Source organism: Lynx rufus, unplaced genomic scaffold, assembly GCF_022079265.1.
Source record: "Lynx rufus isolate CCGP_SWC_20201006 ecotype Redwood Valley unplaced genomic scaffold, mLynRuf1.p SCAF_12, whole genome shotgun sequence".
Classification (NCBI taxonomy): domain Eukaryota; kingdom Metazoa; phylum Chordata; class Mammalia; order Carnivora; family Felidae; genus Lynx; species Lynx rufus.
Window position 1 is genome coordinate 31,685,039 of NW_025814826.1, and position 6,507 is coordinate 31,691,545.

Genomic DNA, 6,507 nt, shown 5'->3' on the forward strand with positions numbered 1-6,507 from the left:
AGCTCAGAAGCATCACCTCTGTCCAAATGCAGCATAGGGATTTTATATATTCCACCCCAGGTAACTAAGCTGTCTTCGGGGTCTCTTGTCATTGTGACCTACTCCCTAAATGTAACTGTTCACACCCTGACTGGAAGTGTATGCTATGAACATAGATAATTTAATAACATATGGCAGCATACCAGCGTGATGATTTCATGTATGAATAACCACTTAAAAATCATGTTAATAAATCATTGTTGATTCACTGGCCTGAAAAGAGCAATGTCAAAGTAAGCCATTGAGAGGATGAGACATTAAGCCTGGACACTGTGCTAAAATGAACACTGAGGTCTTCCTAATGTATCTAATGCTTATCATAGTGTTTGGATGAAAGATATCAGACCTTTTGCTATACATCACTCTAGAAGGTAGCTTTAATTAAACAGACAACAGGTGCCTGAAACTTCTGACCCATTTTTTTTAAGTAGGTCAAAACCTTTTATTAAAGTTCCTTATAAATCCTAACACTCTTATTTCAGAAATTCTTATGAACTATTCCTACTTTTTACTCAGTTAAGAGAAAACCTGTGAGATATGATCATTTACCTTAAATAATCCTGGGTCCAGGAACAATTCCAGAAATAAATTTGCAAAATTAAATGTCTATAACTTGTCTTTGAAAAGTTCAGTGAGACTTTGGAGATGGTGTGGAGTAGAAAAGAGAATGGCATTCTTAATTTATTTGTAAGTAATGTACATGTATCTATAATTTTTCGTCTTGCTGATGTTAAGGAGAAACTGAACAAGCAAGTTCAACCTGTAGCCTTCAAAGAGAACCTCCCCTCTTTGCCTCATACACCTTAAATGGTTGAAGAAGAAATGGAGATGTAATCTGTCAATAATGAATGGAAGATTAAGAGAGGCTTAATCTCTATCGTATTTCCAGTACCCAAAGTTCTTTTCTCCCCCACAGTTTCTTTAACCACAAAGTCCATTATCAACCTTTTGATTTTCTTTCCTTTTTTTCTCTTTTTTATTACATGAATGGTCACTAATTTCCAAAACGGCATCAGTGTTCTTCATTACCTTTTCTTTGGCCCATGGAGTCATGTGTAGAATGGTGCTGATATCAAGTGTCTGTTGATAGTAAAAAAAAATAAACACACCCAGTAACCTAAAAGTGAGGTATTCACGTTCAAATCTACTCACGCTGTCTTCTTGCCATTTGCTCTCCACGGCATCCATTGACTTGGTTGATTTAGATGATACATTTGGCATAGACCCTGGGGATTTTTTCAAGAAACACTAGAAATCCTTGGTAGGCAGTGAAAAAGAAGGAAAGCAAGAGTGGGTTAAGGAAGGAAGAGGAAGTATGGGCAAATGAGAGTCCCTCTTGTACATTTTCACAGGCCTAAGTCAGTACACGTGTGACCGGTAGGTTTAAAGAGGGGTCTTTTTATGCAGGCAGAAAGCAGCTTCCTCCTGTCCCTCAGACTGAAAACCCTCTGTCAGGGAAGGGTGGAGACTTCTCAGCTATCTTCCAGTCTGCCCCCCCCCCACCCCCGCCCCAAGCTACTCTGGCTGCTCTAGAGTTGGGGAAGAGAGGAAAAAGAAAGGGTAGAAAAAGTCTTATTTGACTGGAATGGTTTGATCTGAACCTTATATACGTAAATAATAATAAAAGTAGATATATCTGAAATTTTGCACTTAGTGAATATTTAAAACTGACTTCTGTGTGTGTGAGCTGTTATTGTGGATCTCATGTGTGAATATCACCTCCCCCACCTTCCCATCACTGAAAATTGCTCACTTGCAGTTTCCTTAACTCCGGGAACCCTTCCATCTATTTACAAAACCCCCTTCGGCAAGATCTTGCTGGGCAGAAGGGGGGCTGGGCAGGAAGAATGAAGGTTATTATAAAATTTGTTCAGGAGTCTGAGTCTGAAAACAATCACTGGCATGAATTTTAATTTTCAACCATTATATTTCATCCTTACATTAGATAACAAATGATTAAAAGGTACAGTTGGGGTTTGTTGTTGTTTTTGGCAATGGCAGCTTTCTTTCTAGGTTGTTAAAGACGTGAAATTAATGGGGCGCCTGGGTGGCTCAGTCGGTTAAGCATCCGACTTCAGCTCAGGTCATGATCTTACAGTCTGTGAGTTCAAGCCCCGCATCAGGCTCTGTGCTGACAGCTCAGAGCCTGGAGCTTGCTTCAGATTCTGTGTCTCCCTCTCTCTCTCTGCCCCTCCCCTACTCATGCTCTGTCTCTCTCTGTCTCAAAAATAAATAAAAACTTTAAAAAAATATTAAAAAAAAGATGTGAAATTAATAATATACATCCTTGAAACTTGATTTACTCTCTTCTCTCTTCTTTTTACAGTGAGAAGACAAAAATCCAAGTTTATACAGTTATTTTGTAGCAGATTAAATTCTAGAAAGAGGGTCTCCTACATCCTAGGCCACTGTTCTTTCAACATTGTACCTTTAGGGTGGATACTTAAAAAAATGATTGGTTTATGAGTGATGCTAGTGTTTCTTTGCCTGGCCTATCTTAAAGTACTTTAAATACCTTCTAAAGTACTAAGTCCCTTAGTACTGTTCTAACTCGACTCTTAAACCATCTTTTTTTTAAAAAAAAATGCTTATTTTATTTATTTTGAGACAAGGGAGGGGCAAAGAGAGAGAGGAAGAGAGAGAATCCCTAGTAGGATCCATGCTCAGTGTGGAGCCCGAGTCAGGGCTCAATTCCACAAACCGTGAGATCAAGACCTGAGCCAAAATCAAGAGTTGGACGCTTAAGCGACTGAACCACCCAGGCGTCCCTTAGCTTATCTTTTTAAGATTGTCTTTTCCAGCTTAAGTGAAGGCAGAGGACAATTGATGCCAGAGAAATTGTGACATTTTTTTAAAAGAAGTTTAACTAAGGAATCTAAAGGTCCCTTACAGTTTAAATAGTGAGCAAATTGTGTGCGTGTATTTATGACACATATTGTTATGACGATTTCTGGTTTTCCTGAGGAACAAAGGTGGAGGCCAAACAATTGCATAATTAATGATAGTGTTAAATTCTCCATGCTACTTAAAATCCGTATACTAGCATTGCTATAATCATCAATTCGTAAACCAAATATGAATTGATAGAAAAATTTAAATTCTAGGCCATTCCTCTTGCCTTATTTTTCATTTTAGTATTTCTCCCTATAAAGTCTTCTTTAAAATGCTTAAATAATTACTGAATACATTTGGCATTCTTGGTAAACATAGGATTTGTGGTTATGGTATTTCTTACTCTGGAAAGACTTTATTCAGGCACCAAATGCAGTTAGATTATGCAAGTATTCTAATTGCTTTGAGCGGAAATGATTCTTTTTCAGAACGTTTTGTAGTAGTCCTGCTAAACAACTTAAAGTCATTATTTGGTCCTTCCTAGCCTCTAAGCTTATCCGAAATTGAAAACGTAGCTTTGCGCAGTGGCAGTTTCGGAGCCAATGAGGTTTATCCGAGGCGCGATTATTGCTAATCGAAATTGAAAATGTAATTGGAATTATTCTTCTTTTTCAATATTATTTTTGCTGTAACTCATATCTCTCTCTTCCTCTCTTTCTCTCTCTCTCTCTCTCTCTGTCTCTACACACACACACACACACACACACACACGCACGCACGCATATACACATGGATACACATAACATATTTTATAGAGTTTTATTTATAGTTCTCTCTCCCAGGTATTTTATATATAATACATTTGTGTATCTAAGCAATTTTTTTATACTGATGAAATATCATCATCTAATACTTACAGGCTTATAGAGCCACCACGGAAGAATAAGTGAGCAAGCATTTTGTTATTTTAGAGGGTCAAACTAAGACCAATATCTAGAAATTACTGGAAGCAGATCTCAGCACAACAGAGATTATGGCTTTCTCCCAATCAGAACTATTAAAACATAGAAATGGCTTCTTGGTGAGGAAGTGAGGCCTCTATTAACAGAAGGATTTAAGCAGAGCCTGATTTTATTTGTATTGAGAGAATCCTAATGGGCTTTAGTTGAAGTAGAAGACATCTATAATTCCTCCAAACTCTAGGATTTTAAGATTCTTCTTTAGTTCTGAACCCAAGTCACAAATCCATATTCAGAAATGCAACTATATAACTTTAAAGGATTTGCTAATAATATGTCTGCTCCAACAATGGCTAATTGGGTCCCAATCAGGTCTGACCAGGAATTACTGCCAAAATGTACAATTAAAAATTATACAATTTGGGTGCGGGCACCAGAGATCAAGTGTTACTTCTGGATCTGCGCTGGTGACTTGAACTAGCTAGTTTCCCTCGGAGCATCGAAGTCTTTTTTTTTTTTTTTTTTTTTTTTTAATATATGAAAGTTATTGTCAAATTGGTTTCCATACAACACCCAGTGCTCATCCCAAAAGGTGCCCTCCTCAATACCCATCACCCACCCTCTCCTCCCTCCCACCCCCCATCAACCCTCAGTTTGTTCTCAGTTTTTAAGAGTCTCTTATGCTTTGGCTCTCTCCCACTCTAACCTCTTTTTTTTTTTTTTCCTTCCCCTCCCCCATGGGTTCCTGTTAAGTTTCTCAGGATCCACATAAGAGTGAAACCATATGGTATCTGTCTTTCTCTGTATGGCTTATTTCACTTAGCATCACACTCTCCAGTTCCATCCACGTTGCTACAAAAGGCCATATTTCATTTTTTCTCATTGCCACGTAGTATTCCATTGTGTATATAAACCACAATTTCTTTATCCATTCATCAGTTGATGGACATTTAGGCTCTTTCCATAATTTGGCTATTGTTGAGAGTGCTGCTATGAACATTGGGGTACAAGTGCCCCTATGCATCAGTACTCCTGTATCCCTTGGATAAATTCCTAGCAGGGAGCACCGAAGTCTTAAGGCTTTGGGTTGAGAAAGATTGGGGTGTGAATGAGCTAGAGCCTTGCCCTATGAAATGAATGGCTGCAGCCACTAGCTCAGTAAAGCTTAAAGCAAAAGGAAACCTGTTACATTTCTCACAAGATTTAGTGTCACTGTTCATATTTATTGGAAAGTGATAAATGAAAGGTTTATTGAATTCTGAAGTGATTTTTATTTTAATCATTTATATCCTCACCTGCTTTCAAGTGACATATTAGATTATATAGATATTAGATAATATGAGATATTATGATTTTCTGTTCCATAATGAAACCAAACTTTTGTTTCTGTAAATATACATTAAGAATGGTTATGTCAGGGGCGCCTGGGTGGCGCAGTCGGTTAAGCGTCCGACTTCAGCCAGGTCACGATCTCGCACTCCGTGAGTTCGAGCCCCGCGTCAGGCTCTGGGCTGATGGCTCAGAGCCTGTTTCTGATTCTGTGTCTCCCTCTCTCTCTGCCCCTCCCCCGTTCATGCTCTGTCTCTCTCTGTCCCAAAAATAAAAATAAACGTTGAAAAAAAAATTAAAAAAAAAAAAAAAAAGAATGGTTATGTCAGCCAAAATGCAAATATGCAATGCAATGGAGTGGCAGTCAATTAAAACAACATTTTTTTCCATATAGTAAATGACATAACTAACTTCCATATAGTAAGTTAACATTTAAAGGGACACTAGTAAGTGACAGTCTTTCCTGTTTCTAGAATCTGGTACTATTCTAGAATAGAAGAAAAGAGTTTCAGGATATAGTTCAGTGTAAGGGGTTCTTTGCAAGACTGGTTTGGGTCCGCAGCTTCTAAGAGGATTCGTTATGATACCTCTATCAGTTGTTTGTTTGTTTTAGACTGACTAGAGTTTTTACTACTTTGTATGATGTACTGATAACATAGCTTTAGAAGTGATAATATTTTATACCATGTAACAAGTACAATAAAACTTATCATAACAGAACCATACTCTTCCCCTATGAACCAAGTATAGTTTCTACTGAAAGCCAAGGGCATCAGAGCAGGTGTAGTAAAATCATTACACTTTGTTGCTGAGTCTCTTCTCACAAAAGAGGATGTCAATGACATGAGCAAGGAGACACGGCAGGTTTTTCCGGTCCTTACCCATCTGGCTGGGGTGGTACAGAATCCCTGTTTTGACTTGTACACTGGCAGATTTTATTATGCAAGCTGTGTATCTCAGCATTCGCCACAACCTTGGGGACAGCCAAGTGTCACTTTATTCCCAAGTTCATGGTGAAGAACTCACTTTAAAACACAGGGAGAGCTGGGTAGTGATGTGGGTTGCATCACGGTCTCTAACCCAATATTTCTTAGACAAGATCTTTCTAACCAGCTGATTAGACGGTGGCTTTGTGGCATTTGGCACGTTCATTTTCGACAGGATGTATCTGTTTAGTACACCCACCTGGTTCCTGTCAAAGAGATGACCCATTCAGAGAAACAAACAAAAATCTAGAGTTTCCGGGATACAATTGAAAGCAATAGGACTATGTATCCCCTCACCCCCCCAAAAGATTGTGTGGTATCTTCTCAGGAAATTCACTTAATATTATAAAGATAAAATGAAT

At 38.3% G+C, this 6,507-nt stretch overlaps 1 pseudogene; it reads left to right on the forward strand.

Moving 5' to 3' along the window:
- The first annotated feature begins 3,444 nt into the window (after positions 1-3,444).
- On the forward strand, positions 3,445-3,573 carry LOC124507955 (uncharacterized; annotated as a pseudogene).
- Positions 3,574-6,507: the final 2,934 nt, after the last annotated feature.